The sequence below is a fragment of the Spinacia oleracea genome, chromosome 3 (genome assembly GCF_020520425.1).
Source record: "Spinacia oleracea cultivar Varoflay chromosome 3, BTI_SOV_V1, whole genome shotgun sequence".
Classification (NCBI taxonomy): Eukaryota; Viridiplantae; Streptophyta; class Magnoliopsida; order Caryophyllales; family Amaranthaceae; genus Spinacia; species Spinacia oleracea.
In genome coordinates this window covers 131,550,102-131,571,223 of record NC_079489.1, presented here as the reverse complement: position 1 = coordinate 131,571,223, position 21,122 = coordinate 131,550,102, and the positions used below count along the sequence as shown (strand labels likewise).

General features: G+C 38.5%; 1 long non-coding RNA gene across 1 annotated transcript; it reads left to right on the top strand.

Annotated features, from left to right (window-relative positions):
* The first annotated feature begins 13,431 nt into the window (after positions 1-13,431).
* LOC110780736 (uncharacterized) lies at positions 13,432-14,193 on the top strand. Its single transcript, XR_002531541.2, has 2 exons — positions 13,432-13,761; positions 13,873-14,193. It is a non-coding gene; the product is annotated as an uncharacterized lncRNA (long non-coding RNA).
* Positions 14,194-21,122: the final 6,929 nt, after the last annotated feature.

Below are 21,122 nucleotides of genomic sequence, written 5' to 3'. Positions count from 1 at the left end.
ATTTTCTTGAATGGGAAGCTAAGCTAGTTGAAATAGTCAAACTCAATGGACTTGAGTATGTACTGTCACATCCCATGCCAAGCTACTATGCCAGAGACATGACCCCTGAGAGATTTTACGCCTGGGATGCGGATCTCAAAAAGGTTATGAGTCTCATGCTGAACAATATCCCTGATGATTGGGCTAGAAGGTTTGTAGCCTATGAACCTTTTACGCTCATCAAGAATCTGAGGGATATCTGTCGTGGAAGCACGGAGGACAGGGACCTGAACGTCCATGAGTTGATTGAATCAATGTCTGGTCTAAAGGTTAGTTCTCCCAACAGGTGTTATAGGATGGAGGTCTAAGAAACACATGTTCAGCTCCTTCGCACTAAACAGAGGGTAGGCGTCCCACTGAGGTTCCATGTGGATCTTATGCGTTCATACTTTGATCGCCTAAGTCTACTAGGAACACCAATAAGCGAAAGGATGGCAGTCTCTATCTTGCTCAATTCACTACACAGTGGGTTTGGTCGCTTCAAGCAACTATACCTAAGTGAACCAAGAGAAGAAACAGTTGCAGAATTTGTTCACCTTGTCAGAAAGGCTGAAATAATACTGGACTGTGAAGCCAAAGATTTACTCAAGGCTAGAAGGAGACCGTTCAAGAAAGGTGGAAAGTCCAAGGGCAATGCTAAATCAAAGCAGGACAAGTCCACATCAAGCTGTCTTTATTGTGATGGAATAGGCCATTACAAAAGAGAATGTCCAAAGCTAAAGGAAGATCAGAAGAACGGAACAGTCGTTCCATCTTCAGGTATTTTCGTTATAGACTGTATACTTGCTAATTCAACTTCTTGGGTATTAGATACAGGTTGTGGCTCACACTTATGTTCCAATCCACAGGGACTAAGAAGAAGTAGAAAGTTAAGCAAGGGTGAAGTCGACCTACGAGTGGGAAATGGAGCACGGATTGCTGCATTAGCTGTAGGAACTTACTATTTGTCGTTGCCCTCCGGGCTAGTTTTGGAACTGGAAGAATGTTTCCATGTTCCAAGTCTTACTAAAAACATCATTTCAGTTTCTTGCTTAGATGCTAAGGGATTTTCCTTTTTAATAAAAGACAATAGTTGTTCGTTTTATTTTAAAGAGGTGTTTTATGGATCTGCTAGATTAGTCAATGGACTTTATTTATTAGATCACGACAAACAAGTATATAACATAAATACCAAAAAGGCCAAAAAGGATGATTCAGATCTCACCTATCTGTGGCATTGTCGATTAGGCCATATAAACTTGAAACGCTTAGAAAGACTTCAAAAGGAAGGAATTCTAGAACCATTTGACTTAGAGGATTATGGTAAATGCGAATCATGTTTACTTGGCAAAATGACAAAGCAACCTTTCTCTAAAGTTGGAGAAAGAGCAAATGAACTATTGGGTTTAATCCATACAGATGTATGTGGACCAATGAGTACAAATGCTAGAGGTGGTTTCAGCTACTTTATCACTTTCACTGATGACTTCAGTAGATATGGTTATGTCTACCTAATGAAGCATAAGTCTGAATCCTTTGACAAATTCAAGGAATTTCAGAGTGAAGTAGAGAATCAATTAGGCAAGAACATTAAGGCACTGCGGTCTGATAGAGGCGGTGAATATCTGAGCTATGAATTTGATGACCATCTGAAAGAATGTGGAATTCTATCAGAATTGACTCCTCCATGAACACCACAATGGAACGGTGTGTCGGAACGGAGGAACAGAACCTTGCTAGACATGGTCAGGTCAATGATGTGTCAGGCCAAACTTCCATTAGAATTTTGGGGACATGCGCTAAATACAGCTGCACTCACTATAAATAGAGCTTCGTCTAAAGCTGTCGAAAAGACTCCATATGAATTATGGTTTGGAAAGCCTCCAAATGTGTCTTTTCTTAAGATTTGGGGATGTGAAGTATACGTCAAACGATTAATTTCAGACAAACTTCATCCAAAATCTGACAAATGTATCCTTGTGGGCTATCCAAAGGAAACAAAGGGGTATTACTTCTACAATACATCTGAGAACAAGGTGTTTGTTGCTCGAGATGGTGTCTTTTTGGAGAAAGATCACATTTCCAAAATGACAAGTGGGAGAAAAGTAGACCTCGAAGAAATTCGAGTCGAACAACAAACTCTAGAGAATGCTCAAGATGACATTCAGGATGAAACTCAGAGATCTTTAGAAGAATCTGGTGAGAATCATGGTCAATCTAGAAATGTTACCCCGCGTAGATCGCAAAGATATAGATCTCAACCGGAAAGGTACTTAGGTATTTTGACGAACGAGAGCTATGACGTTCTATTACTTGAAAGTGATGAACCTGCGACTTACAAACAAGCTATGACGAGCCCTAGCTCCAAGCAATGGAAAGAAGCCATGCAATCTGAATTAGACTCCATGTCTGAAAACCAAGTATGGGATTTGGTCGATTTGCCAGATGGCTACCAAGCCATTGGAAGCAAATGGGTTTTCAAACTGAAAAAGGACAAGGATGGGAAACTTGAAGTTTTCAAAGCTAGATTGGTTGCAAAAGGTTACAGGCAAGTCCACGGTGTGGATTACGATGAAACCTTTTCACCAGTTGCAATGCTAAAGTCTATTCGGATAATGTTTGCAATCGCTGCATATTACGATTACGAAATATGGCAGATGGATGTCAAAACTGCTTTCTTAAACGGCGTTTTAACAGAAACTGTGTTTATGACACAGCCTGAAGGTTTTGAGGATCCAAAGAATGCTAAAAAGGTATGCAAGCTAAAGAAGTCAATCTACGGATTGAAGCAGGCATCCAGGAGCTGGAATATACGTTTTGATGAAGCAGTCAGTGACTTTGGTTTCATCAAGAACGCAGACGAATCTTGTGTATACAAGAAGGTCAGTGGGAGCGAAATTTCTTTCCTGGTATTATATGTCGACGACATATTACTTATCGGAAATGACATTCCTATGTTGAACTCTGTCAAGATTTGGCTTGGGAAATGTTTTTCGATGAAAGATCTAGGAGAAGCACAGTACATATTGGGCATCAAGATTTACAGAGATAGATCTAAAAAGATGATTGGACTTAGTCAAAGCACTTATATCAATAAGGTGCTTGATAGGTTCAAGATGGCGGACTCCAAGCGAGGCTACCTACCCATGTCTCATGGAATGACTCTAAGCAAGACTCAGTGCCCAAAAACACTTGATGAGCGTAGACGAATGAATGGGATTCCATATGCATCATTGATTGGTTCAATAATGTATGCTATGATATGTACACGCCCGGATGTTGCGTACGCACTCAGTGCTACGAGCAGATACCAGTCAGACCCAGGAGAGGCGCATTGGACTGCTGCCAAGAATATTCTGAAGTACCTGAAAAGGCACAAAGATGACTTCCTGGTCTATGGTGGAGATGATGAATTAATTGTTAGAGGCTATACGGACGCAAGTTTCCAAACCGACAAAGATGATTTCAGATCACAGTCTGGGTTTGTCTTCTGCCTCAACGGAGGAGCAGTAAGCTGGAAAAGTGCTAAGCAAAGCACCATTGCGGATTCTACAACTGAAGCGGAGTACATTGCTGCACATGAGGCAGCAAAGGAAGCTATATGGCTAAGGAAGTTCATAGGTGAACTTGGTGTAGTCCCCTCCATTAAAGGACCAATAGCCCTGTATTGTGATAATAACGGAGCTATTGCACAGGCAAAGGAGCCTAGACACCACCAGAGAGTCAAGCATGTACTTCGTAGATTTCACCTTCTACGAGAGTTCGTTGAAAGAAAAGAAGTCGAGATAAGCAAAATTGGAACTGATGAAAACATATCAGATCCATTGACTAAACCTCTGCCGCAGGCAAAGCACAACTCGCACACTGCAGCTATGGGAATCAAGCATATTGGAGAATGGCTTTGATGTCTCTGTTTAATGTTTTAAAGTTTTAGAGTTTAAATCTTTGTAAAACATTATTGGTTAATCATTCACAATAAATGAAGAGAATTCATTTTTCCATTTAATTTGTGGTTTATTAAATGATGAGTCCCTTCAATTTGACGATATATTCAAGATAGACTGTCAGGACCAATCCCGTGACTAAGAAATGTCTATCAAGTGAACTTGAATGTCAAAGGTTGAAAATGGTCCCTAGTCGGAGTTTTCTATAAAATTGGACGCATAGAAAATGTTAGACGACTAGAATGCAAGATGACTAGTAGTTCTGTTTCTTGAACTATGTGGACATGGCAATGTCATAATCATTTGCATAGATACTTACTTTGTGAAGACTAGTATCGGACAAGACCTATGAAACTTTACTGTAAGAGATGAAAATCTGTCATAAGTAAATTTCATTAAAATTATTAGACACTAAATCCTCAATACCTGAGTGATTTGAGATTACTTGTTTGAGAACTGGTTGCTTTGACGTTGACCAACCGTCGCACCGTAAAAGGAGGCTATAAAGGCAACGCTCAGGTAATCACCTATCAAACGAAGTCTAATCTCAAGATCGCAAGATTGGGATTGTCCTCCCATAAATCGGGATGAGATGCTTAAAAGTTGTACAAGGCCACTCGGAGAGCAAGAAACTGTGAAATGCATGGCCGTGCTCGGATGAATCATAGGCTATGATTATCTGTTTATTTGATCAGTTGAACTCTGAAACCGAGAAACACCTCTGAACATAATAAGGATGACAACTCTTACCTTATGTTAAAGAGCAAGCATCGAGCGACAAAGGAATTAGGAAATGCACACTTGTCCCGAAGGACAAGTGGGAGACTGAAGGAAATAATGCCCTTGGTCCAAGTATGCATTCAATGATAAGTCTAATATATGCGGTTCAGTATTAATTAACAAGTTAATAATTCAGTGAGATCAAGTGAGCTGAATGCCTAGCTAGACGCCGCTTCAGTTCAAGTGGAATTAATGATATTAATCCACAGCTTACTCTTGACTGAACCCGTAGGGTCACACAAATAGTACGTAAACGGATCAAGTATTTAATGGCATTAAATACTCCATCTATGGATATTCGGAATCGACGGACCTTGGTTTCAGTGGGAGCTGAGGTCGTCACAGGCAAGAAATGAATACTCCGGAAACGATGATATTGCCGGAAACGAAAATATGGATCGTATCGGAAATATAAATATTATCCAAGTCGTAGATGTTGCCGGAAACGGAAACATGGTACGTATCGGAAAATATTATCGGAAATGGAAATATTGCCGGAATCGGAAATATTGCCGGAAACGGAAATATTGTCAGAATCGGAAATATTATCGGAATCGAAAAATAATTCAAGAAACGGAAATATTAAATATTTGTTCGAAACGGAAATTGATTCCGGAATCGGAAATATTAAATATTGTTCGTATCGGAAATGAATTCCGGAATCGGGAATTTAATCGGAAGCGTATCGTACGAATTAGCATCGAACGAGGCCCGCTAGACGAAGGCCCAGCACGAAGCCAGGGCCATCGCCCAGCAAGCCAACACCAACCATCGCATGCCAAGCCTCGACCAGGCCCAGCGCAAGGCCAGGCCCAGCCAAGACCTGGGGCGCGCGCGCGAGATCACATCAGTGGGCCGAGCGTTGTGCGCCTAGCGTGGGCCGCAAGGCTTGCGCGGGTGTACGGTGCTCATGCAATGCTTGTGCGGGAATCCTAAAGCAATCGGGATTCGAAATATGATTAAATCCTAAAACTATTAGATAATGATTATTTAATTAGAGTCCTAGTAGGATTATAATCAAATAAATTAGTATCCTAATAGGATTCCAAAACCTTTTCCATAACTCTATAAATAGGTGCCTAGGGTCACATATTTATATAGATTATTCAAGTATTCAAAGTGAGTTTTTGAGAGAAAAATTCAGTCACATACCTTGCCTAAAAGTGCCGAAATTATTAGTACCTTAAGGGCGATTCTAGTTGGTCAATCTTAAGGCGGATCCAGACGTGCTGTGGACTATCTACGGAGGGACGACACTTGGAGTCCTAAAGACTTGTTCTTGTTCGGTTCGGGCGCAGCTAGGGAAGGCACGCAACAAAGAGTATGCATCTAAACTATGCTATATGATTATGTGTAAATAATATGTATTCCTGGCTAAATGGTTTTTCCGCATGATTTATGAATTGTCATATGTATCATAACCTAACAACAAGACCTATGAAACTTTACTGTAAGAGATGAAAATCTGTCATAAGTAAATTTCATTAAAATTATTAGACACTAAATCCTCAATACCTGAGTGATTTGAGATTACTTGTTTGAGAACTGGTTACTTTGACGTTGACCAACCGTCGCACCGTAAAAGGAGGCTATAAAGGCAACGCTCAGGTAATCACCTATCAAACGAAGTCTAATCTCAAGATCGCAAGATTGGGATTGTCCTCCCATAAATCGGGATGAGATGCTTAAAAGTTGTACAAGGCCACTCGGAGAGCCAGAAACTGTGAAATGCATGGCCGTGCTCGGATGAATCATAGGCTATGATTATCTGTTTATTTGATCAGTTGAACTCTGAAACCGAGGAACACCTCTGGACATAATAAGGATGACAACTCTTACCTTATGTTCAAGAGCAAGCATCGAGCGACAAAGGAATTAGGAAATGCACACTTGTCCCTAAGGACAAGTGGGAGACTGAAGGAAATAATGCCCTTGGTCCAAGTTTCCATTCAATGTTAAGTCTAATAAATGCAGTTCAGTATTAATTAACAAGTTAATAATTCAGTGAGATCAAGTGAGCTGAATGCCTAGCTAGAGGCCGCTTCAGTTCAAGTGGAATTAATGATATTAATCCACAGCTTACTCTTGACTGAACCCGTAGGGTCACACAAATAGTACGTAAACGGATCAAGTATTTAATGGCATTAAATACTCCATCTATGGATATTCGGAATCGACGGATCTTGGTTTCAGTGGGAGATGAGATCGTCACAGGCAAGAAATGAATACTCCGGAAACGATGATATTGCCGGAAACGGAAATATGGATCGTATCGGAAATATAAATATTATCCAAGTGGTAGATGATGCCGGAAACGGAAACATGGTACGTATCGGAAAATATTATCGAAAATGGAAATATTGCCGGAATCGGAAATATTGCCGGAAACGGAAATATTGTCAGAATCGGAAATATTATCGGAATCGGAAAATATTTCCGGAAACGGAAATATTAAATATTTGTTCGAAACGGAAATTAATTCCGGAATCGGAAATATTAAATATTGTTCGTATCGGAAATGAATTCCGGAATCGAGAATTTAATCGGAAGCGTATCGTACGAATTAGACGAAGGCCCAGCACGAAGCCGGGCCATCGCCTAGCAAGCCAAGCGCAACAACCACACGCCAAGCATACGACCAGGCCCAGCGCAAAAGCCAGGCCCAGCCGAAGCTTGGGCGCGCGCGCGGACAAGGCTGCGACAGTGGGCATTGCGCTGTGCGCTCGGCGTGGGCCGCAAGGGCCTGCGTGCGGGTGTGCGGTGCTTGTGCGCCACTCGTGTGTGTTACTCGGAATCCTAATGCTACCGGGATTCGTAATATGATTAAATCTAATCCTAATAGATAAAGTTTGTTTAATTAGAGTCCTAGTAGGATTATAATTAAATAGATTTGTATTCTAATAGGATTATAATTCCTTTCCATAAACTCTATAAATAAGTGCCTAGGGTCACATATTTAAATAGAGCATTCAAGTATTCAAAGTGATTTTTTGAGAGAAAAATTCAGTCACACATTTGCCTATAAAGTGCCGAAAATAATAGTACCTTAAGGGCGATTCTAGTTGGTCAATCTTAAGGCGGATCCGGACGTGCTGTGGACTATCTACGGAGGGACGACACTTGGAGTCCTAAAAACTTGTTCTTGTTCGGTTCGGGCGCAGCTAGGGAAGGCACGCAACAAAGAGTATGCATCTAAACTATGCTAAATGATTATGTGTAAATAATATGTTTTCCTGGCTTTATGGTTTTTCCGCATGATTTATGAATTGTCATATGTATCATAACCTAACACTTCTTTCTTCCTTTACAAATTCAACATTTTTTTTCAGAGTTGAAATGGAACATCAGAAATCAAACAAAAATCAAATTTCAATCTCATTACTCTTGTTTTCTGTATTTTGAACCACCAATCACCACCATGGCCACCGTGCTGCAACCACCATCTCCCACCACCACCTACTGCCACGATCATTCCCAGCCACCTGCACCAACTCCAAAACCCATCACCGCCTCCATCTCCTTCCAAAACCGACCCAAAAACCTCCCTTAAACTCCCCTGTTTCCTCTCCTCTGCTCGCCCCCTTTCCCCTCTCCTTCGTTGATTCATCCACCGAGAAAACCACCCCCACCGTCGCCTTACCGGCGATTTCTTGCTCCGCCGTGATGCTCATGTTTCGGCCACCTTCAGCCGACCACCACCACCACCTTTCTCTCCTCCTCACTCGCACCTCCCCTGCCTTTGCTCTCCTTCGCGCCCAGCCATCGGCGCCGCCGTGCTGCCACGTTCCTCCTCCCCTCTCTTCGGTGCGCAAGCCACGACCACTGCACCTCCCTGAACCACCCCACGCCCCCCCTCCCCTGTTCTCTCCCCTTTTCGCACCCCCTCTCTTCCTCGTGGTCCGCCGCCGTATACCACCATCACCGTCGCCATCACCGACGATAACCTGCGGCGCCACCCTACCCCAGTCACCATCCACCACCCAAGCCGTCGTTGAGCCGCCGCACCCTCCTCCCTTTTCTTCTCCCTCCCTCGTGCTTGTTGCTCACTCCTCTCCTTTTGGTCGACTTACAAAAAGTCAGGAAACCAAACCAATTCTCTGACTTTTGCTCACTTGCTCTAATAAACCCCAAGACAATGGTTGGCCCATGACTAATATTTGGGCTTTGGTGAGTTTTTGACTCCCTAAATTTCTATTTCAAATTTTCAAAAGTATTGGCAATTGTTATGTAAATGACTACAAATAATTATTTAGTATTTAAACAAAGGGAGTATAGTTATTGTTGAATTTCTATTAAAATGGATTTTTAATGATATTTATGTAAATGGGTTTATGAAATTATAATATATATATATATATATATATATATATATATATATATATATATATATATATATATATATATATATATATATATATATATATATATAATTATTATTATTTTGAAATTATCAATTTTACTATATTTATCGTTTTAATATTAATTCAATAATTTAACCTTTTGAAAGAAATTGGACTCGGAGCTCAGGAAGGACGATCCATCAGACAGGAAGTATAAAAACTACGGTTGAGGTAACGGTTATTGCTAGTACCCACAATCCCTTCGAAATGTATTTATGAATAATGTTATGAATGATTGATGTTTTATAATGATGTTTTATGATTTGCGGGATTACAAGTATGATTTGATTGAATTGTTTTACGATAATGCAGCTTTATGCAAAGTACTGATTCAATGAATTATTATTCCTGAAAGAATGATTTTATGAAATAACGAGATTTAATGATTTTATTGAACTATCCTGATTGAATGAGATGTTCCTGATTAATGTTCAACTAAAAGAAATGTAAACATGATAAATGAAAGTGTAAGAACTGGTCAAGTTCCCCTGATATGGAGCCCAGGCTCCCCCTGATAAGAAGCACTGGCTTCCCCTGATATGGAACCAAGGTTCCCCCTGATAAGAAGCACTGGCTTCCCCTGATATGGAACCAAGGTTCCCCCTGATATGAAGCACTGGCTTCCCCTGATATGGAACCAAGGTTCCCCCTGATAAGAAGCACTGGCTCCCCCTGTTATGAAGCACTGGCTTCCCCTGTTCGTAGGAGACGTCCTACCATGTTTTCCTGTAAAGTCCTGACGACCAGAATAATACTGTTAAAAAGGAAAAAGGTTAAAGAATGATGTTCCTGAAATGATATTCCTGAAATAATGTTCCTGAAATGATATTCCTGAAATGATATTATTGAAATGATGTTTTGAAATGATGCTTTTGAAATGATGATTTATTAAATGTTTTACTATATTCTATCCTCCCTGTTTATTAAATAAAATGAATTGAAATGATGTTACGATGCTAGGGTAACTCGTTACTGAGTCTTCGGCTCACCCACTAGTAGAAAAAACTCTTGTTGCAGCCCCCTTGTTGCAGCGTACATGTATTAATACGCTTCAACAACCAGTAGGTCAACGCGGGTCAAACCTTATAAAGGGTTGTTGCAGCGTACAAATTAATTTCCCCCTACAAAAGAGCTTTTTGCAGCGTACAGAGTAAAAGCCCCCTGCAATAACCCTTTTATTTTGCAGCGTACATGTAAAAGCCCCCTACAATAACATGTTGCAACTTTTTTTTCGCTGCAAAGTTAATTCAGACCAAATTAACATTTTATCCCAAATTCGAAAATCATATCCGCTCAGCATTCCCATTTTCCATAACCCTGATTTCCACCCCAATTTCTCTCTCCTCTCTTCTACCTCTCCCCTTCTCTCAATTCCCCCCAAATCCTACGCTTCTGATGAATTCCCGGTCGACGAGACCTTCCTCGAGCAATTCGGCCCGAAAGACACCGAAACCGAGGAAGAAGCCCCAAAGCTGAACTGGGTCGAACGAGGTTGGGCGCCATGGGAGGAGATTCTTTCTCCTGGGGCGGATTCGCCAGAAAATCGCTCAATGAGGGGGAGGAAGTAGCATTGAAGAACCCGGACACGATTGAGGCATTCAAGATGCTGAAACGCAGTTACAGGAAGAAGAAGATGAAGGAGATGGGGTTGACTGAGGATGTGTATAAAGAAACGAATCCTCACCCGCAGGAAATAATTGAGTTCCCATCCGTGCTTGTGAACAGTAGAACTGGCCAATTGGAGGACTGCTTTCAGATGTATGTGCGGCCTACACATCATAATCTACTGTCTGACTTCTGCAAATCACTTACAGGTATTCAGCAGTCTCAGGTTTGTTTAAATTCCCTTTTACTTACCTTTGTTTTTAGTTTATACAATATTTCAGTTCTTATTACTTGAATACCTTTACCAATCCTCTAGCTAGTATCTTTCTGTATATCAGCTGTATTGATGGCTTGATGATGTTCTCATCTAACTTCAATGTTAATTTTTTTTTTGGCAATGATTCAATGAATAGCTTCCTTCTGTGTTATTTTGAAATCAATGTTAATGAATCTGTGAATTAAGGTTTTGGTCCCCCCTATTTTGTAGAATAAATTTATGAAAATATCACGTATGTGTCACATATACATACATGATTATACGATTATTGTTATTGTGGTTACTTGTTGGGTTATGGTAGGCCATGGATTGCCTTTACACTGCCTTGTTTAAGGTTAATGTACGCAGTAGATTTGTTGGTTATTCCTATCCAAAAAGAAGAAAATATGTATTTCTTGGTAATGAAAATTAACAAGTTTGGAGTAGTACTTTTTGTTTCATAAAGTCACAAGTAATTTGGAGAAAGAGAAGTAGGATAAAACGAAAAGAATTAGGGAATAGAAAAGAATGCATGTTCTGAAGTCCATGTACTCAAAGATCAGTATTTTCATTTTTAGAGGGAAAATATCAGTATTTTCTTTCGACCATTTGGATTCAGTAAGTCTGCACGAATTCGTTCCAGCTTGGTATTATGCACATCTAGCTGAATTTTAGTTATTTAAATTGTGTTATGTCCATGTTAGAATTCTTTCCATAATGGCAAACCAATTTGATTCATTGTTGGTGATTTACAAGGTTCTAGAAAAATAAGTGAAACAGTTCACAATACAGTTTTTAGAACTGTATTGCTGCAACAGAACTTATGTGTTTAGTACTATCAAAAGAAGTTGCTTCACGCTTCACCAAGGATTTGTTTAGACGGGATTTCACGGTGATAAATATAATTCTGATATCCTCCATTCACGGTTACTAATTGGAGCAGGATATCAGAAGTATATTTGTCATTTGACAAAGTTTTTCTAGCAGTCAAAAGGTATTTAGCCACCCTTTGCATACTATGTATGGTGAGAACAAGACCATCCTGCATTAACAAGTCATTACTCTCGTCTCCACTTTACCTGACAATTTCTTCACATTAGAGTATTCTACTTCCTGATTTTCACACCCATCATCCTTGTCATCCAATCCAGTTATCACTTTACCTGACAATTTTTTCTTTACTATTTTGATTTGCAACTTATGGCTCATGATTCTTCTTTGTTAGTGTTTGTTGAATTTTCTCCTTAATTTTGCAAATTTGTAAGGATTTTAACACATACGTTGAATTATTCTGGTATTCATGTCAATTTGTTTCTTCTAGAGGTAGCTATTATTCTGGTATTCATGTCAATTTGTTTCTTGCAGATAGGCAAGAGGGTCTGATCCTGCCTCAGTACGATGTTATTTTGCTAAAGAATATTGCATGAACTATATGCTTATACGTGCGTGTGTGTCTGTGTGTTTTTGTGTTTGTTTGAGGGTGGGAGTGAGACTGTGTGTGCATGTACTTTCTGTCTTTACTTCATTGGCGGACTGGGGTCTTCATTTTGTATCTCTAACTATTTCTTTGAGGCAGAATAAAAAGTTGTAATGATAAAAGTGAATCATTAATAAGAGGTTGAGTATACATGCTGCCGAGATTATTAGAGTTTGCATTGAATAAGTTGAAGTTTGAGGGAGGATGTAAATTGTGAATTTTGTCTCCATCTAATTTGACAACTGCAAGAACATATAACCAGATGTCTTATTATCACTAGACTTGACAACTCGAATATACTTGTTACATATTTAGTTCTATCCACTTGTCCTGAATTATTTACTCCATTGGTTTAGCTAAGGTTTCTCAACCTATTTACATGACTGTTTGTTATTGTCTTATCCCATCTACATCAATTTGCAGAAAAATCATAGATGTCAGGTCTTAAGGAATAATAAATTAACCAAAGAGATCAAGGAACTTCGGGAGGAGGCCAAACTGACTCGAGAAATTCCTCAATGCTCTGACTCAGTGACAACCTGTGAAAACATATACAAGGATGTCTATCTGTTATGCAGGTATACTAAGATCACAATGCTCTACATCTACAAATTTATATGTGAAGTTATACCATCTGGTTTTTTCTCTTTTTTTTCTCCTTTTCTTGGCACTATTTGGTTAAAACATATATAGTAGGATTCTTTTATAGGAATAATTGACGGGAATAAGTTAACCTTTGTCCCATTTATTAATATTAAGTCTAACTTTTAATTATATCTGATTAAGTTAACCTTTTAGACCCATTTATTTTTATCAAGTTGTCTTAAATTTTAACTGGTTATAGTGGGTAACAACTATGACGTGTCAATGCTAATGTGACCTGTCATGTTTTTTTTTGTTGTTTTTATTTATTTTTAGATTTCTTTTGTTATTTTAATTAGTTTTACCGACTTCATCTTTCTATTCTTCCTCCTCTACTGCCTTTATCTTAAATGCTTAAACTTCATCCTCTTCCTTTCCTCCATTAAACTTCCACCTTTTCCTTGTGTTTCCAGTTTATTTCTTTTTATTTTTACATATATATAATATGTATATATTAATAAATATATAGTTCGTAATTGCAATTTGTGGCTACTGAAGCAGTCGTCTATTAGATCTGGGTTTTCTTCGAGTTTAAGAATTGAGGTTGTTGAGAGAAGACTTTGTACATGTAGGAAGGTAGAAGAGGCGAGAACGGTAAAAAATGGTCCAAAATTGGGAATGAAGATCTGGTTGTCCATTGTTAGTAACGACATAATTGAAATTTGATTTTCTTAATTTTTTTAAATTAAATGTTCTTTTTTGGTAAAATTGTTGTGTTAGTTGTATAATTGAAAATGGGTTTTGATGTAGGATACCCTATACGAGATGATTAGGTGGTTTAACGGGAGTAATATTGTGGAAACTCTCCAACATCAACTTTTGAGGTTGAGAAAAAAAATCAAAGATGTTAAGATACATAAACTGCATTAGAAGAAGGATAATTTGGAGATGAAAAACGAGCTTCACGAAATGCGTATCGAGGTCCTGAAGTGTACAAGGAACGAGAAAACCTTCTTGGCCCTGTATGGTGTCTAGTATTTTAGACTACATTGTATCTGCAATATTGCAATTTCATACTTGAGATAATTTGTTACCATTTGTTTTCTTATTATTCGAATAACAATTTGCCTAGCTGAAGCTTTATTTTTCTTTCCTTATTAACGTTGGTAAGTTCACAGTTTGTGCAAAAAATGGATATCTAACATCAAAGTTTTCTTACATTTTTATTTTCTTACTAATGTGGGCATCCTACATCAAAGTTTAGTTTAGGGTCTTATCTAATGGGAAGAAAAAGGGGTAGAGCTCATATCTTATGTAACAACAAGGAAGTCCAAATACATGTCTGGCATGTATTTGCAAAAACATGCCAACCCCAAATAAAAAGGTAAATGTAAATGTAAAATATTTTTGGGGGGAAATGTATAACGGAATTGTAAATTTGTAAAACGGGGTGGTGATTTGGCATTGCTGAGTTGGTATTGGTATTACAAAAATGGTACTAAACTTTTTTTAAATGAAATCCATTTTCCTTAAATGGTACTCGTTTTGTACTAAATTTTATAAAGTGGTATTAATATCACAAAAATGGTGCTAAATATTTTAAAATGGTATTCATATTACAAACGGGATCCAAGTTGGCAAACGGGGTTGACTATTCAACAATTTCAAAATGGTTGGGAAATTACAAACAAGCCCATGGCATGTATTTCATAATACATGCCTGGCTGCGATTTTGACGCCCTCATGTAACAACTACTATACAAAACTCTGTACCCCTGACTATTACGGCAGAAGCCTCTGAAATTCTGATTAGCTTCACCAAGCATTGAGCACAAGAGAGAGTAGATAAGTCTCTTGTCAACTGAACCACTACATATAATGTATCTACCTGACTAAAGAATTTGGTGACAGAAATGACTTAAGAATGGCTGCAGTTCGGTGACAGTAGTGAACTAGACTCACTGCCACAAAGGGGTAGTTCATTCCACCTATTTTTCCCATAGAGCTCGCAACTCCTACACCAGTTGTTTGAACTGAGGTTGGGTATACCTTGTTTAAAAAAACAGTACAAAAGATTATTTTTAGTAGTTCAAAAAAAAAAAAGATATGCACCTGGTAGCAGATCAATAAGCTCTTATTCGGATTATATTAATAATGGTACAATATACATGTTAAACGAAATTATCATGGATATTCACTCTGAGGAATTCCAATTTCACACATACAATTACACTAACTCGTTAGCCTACCTACGCTTAATTTATGTCATAGTATCAAAAGCTCTATAAGAAGCAACACATAATAAAAAAAAAACTCAATTTTATGTAGTCACCAAAATTTGGAACTTACAACAACATGTACATTGAGTAGGCCAGTAGCGTTTCTTTGCCTTAACTATCTCAATGCTAACCTCCAAAGCTAAAATGAATGCTGACCTATATAGCCAGCTCTCGAATCTCGGTCATTTACAAAGAAAACTAACTGCTATTTCTGTAGCCATGTAGTTATTGATCTTTGGAATGAATTTGCTATATCTGTGAGGGATGCTCCAATGCACAGCATGACAATTCCTAAATTACAGCTGAAATTCAAGATAACTCAACCTCCCTATTCAAGTCGGATACTTCGTCACTTAAATCACGGCCTGTTTCCAACAAGAACAACATGACAGATACACTAGAAATAAAGATAATGACCACAAACAGAAGAATGGTTGCAGTTTGGTGACAACCTGTGGAGAAGCAAACAACAGACCTGTAGAGAACACTTCTAACCTAACTGCCTCCATGATCTCCTTAGCAGGCCAATGAGGCCTTGCTTTGAACACTTCTAACATTTCCTTTGCAACCCAAGATGATTTAAGTTGTCTATTTCTTTTCATGTTTCTATGACAATTGTGGTTGTCCATCACCCTCTTAACTAAAAAAGTACCTAACTTAGAGTGCCAAGAACCATATAGGTAAAAAGGACACCCCTCTATACACCTAACCCCTAACTCTTCCCTCCTGTTCTTGTTGCTCAGAACAAAGTATACATTTCTCCCTTGAACAATGCCGTACTTAGCCACTGCCGCTTTAAATTCACCCCTGTTAGGAAATCTTTGACCAACCTTCCACTTAAACACTGAGAAATTGGTGTTTGAACTCATAAGTGAACCCCTGTTTCCCTTTCTTCTCTCATCAAACTCATCTCCACTATCAGGAGGAGTATGAATATCATCTTCACTGTCTTCGTATTCACTTAAATAACCAGATTGTGAAGGTGTTGTTTCTGTAGGTTGTGAAGATTGTGACCCGAGCTTACCCTCTTTGGCCTCCCTTTCCACCTGATTGGCTATTTCAAGCAACCGAACATTGCAAGATTTAAACCTTTCCCTAGCTACTCTGAGCTCATCATCACTCTCATTAGATTCATTCTCAATAAAATCTGTTCCTTCAATCATATTCTCTTCTTCTTCTTCAAACTCCAGATTTAACCCCTCTTCCCCCTTATAAGTTAGATCATCATCTTCACTGTCATGAACCAACACCCCACTGTCAGGGTCATAAAGCGGATCGTGATCATCATCACTGTCCTCACTAATCAACTCATTATACTTCAGAGGACTCTCCGACCTAGGATCTTCCCATTCATAATCCGAAGGTATGTTAGAGTCATAGGTTGAGTTTGTGTTTTGAGATAGGAAATTGGTGTTTTGTGTAGCTTGTGTGTTGAAATCAGGGTTTTCTGTTTGTTTGTGGAGGGATGGTTCAACCAAAGAGGACGAGGCAACATATTTCGTGGAAAAATAATCTTTTTTGGATAATGTGGAAGCTACTGTGTGTGTTTTTTCTAAAGGAGAGGAAAGAGTGACGTTATCTTTGGTGTTGCTAGCAGTAGTTTGAAATTGTCTCCTTGGGCTACTCCTAATCGGTGGCATCAAAGCTTTAGGTGGGGCCCTTTTTGGTGTTAATTTTTATGCATTACCAACAAAAGGTGAAGGATGAGTGATCGGTTGTGAATGTTTAGGATCAGTATCAAGATGCACAATTTCATCATCACAATGCAACACATATAACTCAATAGTCCTGCATTTTACAACGAGCTCACCAATCTCAGCCACTTCTTCGTCATTGAAAATTTGCCTCAATCCATCCTCTAAACTAAGCTTCCAGCTTACAATTGGATACTTATCCAACTTACAAGTTTGGTAATTAATTGAAATTATTGCACTAATCTTAGCACACAAGAAGATGATATTACTTTACTACAAGGGCTTTAGCCCATAAAGTTTGTTACTACCCAAAATAAGAAACCAAAATGCAGGGCAATAATCACTGAAATCGTAACAAACTTCCCAATCTTCCATGGATTCCCGAAAAATTCCAGAAAACCAATCGCAACACTTGTACAATCAACGTCCAAAAGGAGATACGAAGAGTACTCCTAAGAAACCCATAAACTAAATACTCCAATTGCAATCCATAAGCCCATTTTAATAAAATTTGCACTTTAAACATTTTTATGGGTATTCTTTTAGTGCTCTGTTTATTGCAATTTGGCTAAAAGTTGGGAAATTAAGCCACTTTCAACTTTCAGTGAGAAATACACCTCATGACACCTCTTTTATCTAAAAAATAATTAAGCAACTGCTTCAATTCAAAAAGTTCAGTTAACCCGGTAAATTAGCGAATTTCAGTTTCCAATTTTCAATTGAGCCCCAATTCAATTCAATTAACCCAACTCAATTATGAAATTTTGTTAATGATTCTTCCCACCAACAACGAAATTTACCCAAGAATAAGAATTTCATTCCTATACTCAAGAAAATTGCATTTTAAAGTAATAAAACTAACCCATAATTCATAATACAAAAAATTAGGGTTATCAAATCATACCTGCGAATTTTTCTTGGAGAATGAATTAATTGCTCTTTAATCCTTGAATTGATGCGTCTCTATCAATTTTCCTCGATGATTTCATCAATAAAGAGGAAGGTACGAAGGTAAGCTCAGTTATGGCAATTGCAGAGAACAACGATCTACCAAACTGTTGAATGCGTCGAGCGACAAAACTTTGAATACCCTTATTTTATTTTTATTTTTCTATGTTTGTGTTATAAGTGAAGAAATTGTGAAGTGGAAGGTATGTGTCATTAGTTAATGCCACGTATATGTATTTTTGGAGGGAAAAGTGAAAGCTTACCTGCTGATCATTAAACTAGCCAGTTACCGGTAATGCAACTTGTTAAAAGTAAATTGATATAAAAGGTTAACTTAATCAAATATAATTAAAAGTTAGACTTAATATTAATAAATAGGACAAAGGTTGACTTATTCCCAACAATTATTCCTTCTTTGAATTAATAGTTGGTTCAATGTAGAACCTGTAATGTGTGTTTACACAATTTTGGATTTACTGTTGAATCAATTTAGAGGATGACTCGGTGCTTGGATGAACAGGTGGAGTTCAACAGAATAATGTTCAAGGGGGAGGAGATAGAAGAAACATAACAGCTTTAGGAGACATTGGAAATGTAGTAACTTCAAGAGTGGGATTAATTGTTGATGTGGATGGTACTGTAAAACATCCATTTTTCATGTTCATTTTTTCTTTGTTGCAATTCTGTATAACATTTTGATTTCAACTAGCTAATGCAATTTCATGATATGCTAATTGAAACAGATTAGAGCACGGGGTTTATAATCTGTCGCGACTAAAAGAATCAGCAGCCAACAGATTCAAGTCTTTTCACATCCCTGTTGATTGGATGCTTGACACCGGATTCGTCAGTCAGGTGAAATTATTTTCCTTCTGTTACACATCATTTTCTTGCACCCTCTCTTCTGATTTACATGATTAGTATGTTAAATTTTAAGTTTCCAAGACTTATTACAATCTACTTATGCACATTTAAGGCTTGTTTAGTCGTTATAGGTCATATTTAGGCTTAAATGAGACATTTTCGCTCCCAAATTTGAACTAAAGAACCTAAAAACTCATTTTATACTTATTATACATTTAATATGCATAGTTTTAACTTTCTAAGACTCATTCCAATCTATTTATGCACATTTAAGGCTCATTGGGTCGTTATAGGTCATATTTAGGCTAAAATGACATTTTCAATCCCAACTTTGAACTAAAGAACCTAAGGACTTATTTTAAACCTTTTACATGATTAATATGCTTAGATTGAAGTTTCCAAGACTAATTCCAATCTACTTATGCACATTTAAGGCTTGTTTGGTCGTTATAGGTCATATTTAGGCTAAAATGAGCATTTTCGCTCCCAAATTTTAAATAAAGAACCTAAGGACTCATTTTAAACTTACTAAATGTTTTATATGCTTAGTTTTGACTTTCTAAGACTCATTCTAATCTATTTATGCACATTTGAAGCTCATTGCGTCGTTATAGGTCATATTTGTTAGGTTATGATACATATGACAATTCATAAATCATGCGGAAAAACCATAAACCCAGGAAAACATATTATTTACACATAATCATTTAGCATAGATTAGATGCATACTCTTTGTTGCGTGCCTTCCCTAGCTGCGTCCGAACCGAACAAGAACAAGTCTTTAGGACTCCAAGTGTCGTCCCTCCGTAGATAGTCCACAGCACGTCCGGATCCGCCTTAAGATTGACCAACTAGAATCGCCCTTAAGGTACTATTATTTTCGGCACTTTATAGGCAAATGTGTGACTGAATTTTCTCTCAAAAACTCACTTTGAATACTTTGAAACTTGTGTTATAAATTGTGAGCCCTAGCCTCATATTTATAGCGGTATGGAAAGGGAATCGAAATCCTATTCAGATACAAATTAATTAAACCTAGAATCCTACAAGAACTCTAATTTAATTAATTTATCAAATAGAATTAGGAATTTAATCATTAACCGAACTCTGCATGTTTTAGGAAACGTGCACGAACACAAACACTTGCACACACACGCACGGCAGCCACGATGGGCCTCATGCGTGCGCGCGAGCAGCAGCCCACTCAGCGCCCGCGCGCGCTGCGCGCTGCGCGTGCTGTGCGCGCTGTGCGCGCTGCGCGCTGCGCGCAGCCTGCTGGGCATGGCCTTGCGCTGGGCCTGGCGTGGCTGTTTGTGCGGCGCGCTTGGCTTGCTGGGCGATGGCCTGGCTTCGTGCTGGGCCTCGTCCGGCAGGCCTCGTCCGATGCTTATTCGTACGATGCGCTTCCGATTAAATTTTCCGATTCCGGAATTCATTTCCGATACGAACAATATTTAATATTTCCGATTCCGGAATTAATTTCCGTTTCGAACAAATATTTAATATTTCCGTTTCCGGAATTATTTTCCGATTCCGGTAATATTTCCGATTCTGACAATATTTCCGTTTCCGGCAATATTTCCGATTCTGGCAATATTTCCATTTCCGATAATATTTTCCGACACGTACCATGTTTCCGTTTCCGGCAACATCTACGACTTGGATAATATTTATATTTCCGATACGATCCATATTTCCGTTTCCGGCAATATCATCGTTTCCGGAGTATTCATTCCTTGCCTGTGACGATCTTAGCTCCCACTGAAACCAAGATCCGTCGGTTCCGAATATTCATAGATGGAGTATTTAATGCTATTAAATACTTGATCCGTTTACGTACTATTTGTGTGACCCTACGGGTTCAGTCAAGAGTAAGCTGTGGATTAATATCATTAATTCCACTTGAACTGAAGCGGCCTCTAGCTAGGCATTCAGCTCACTTGATCTCACTGAATTATTAACTTGTTAATTAATACTGAACCGCATTTATTAGACTTAACATAGAATGCATACTTGGACCAAGGGCATTATTTCCTTCAGTCTCCCACTTGTCCTTAGGGACAAGTGTGCATTTCCTAATTCCTTTGTCGCTCGATGCTTGCTCTTGAACATAAGGTAAGGGTTGTCATCCTTATTATGTCCAGAGGTGTTCCTCGGTTTCAGAGTTCAACTGATCAAATAAACAGATAATCATAGCCTATGATTCATCCGAGCACGGCCATGCATTTCACAGTTTCTAGCTCTCCGAGTGGCCTTGTACAACTTTTAAGCATCT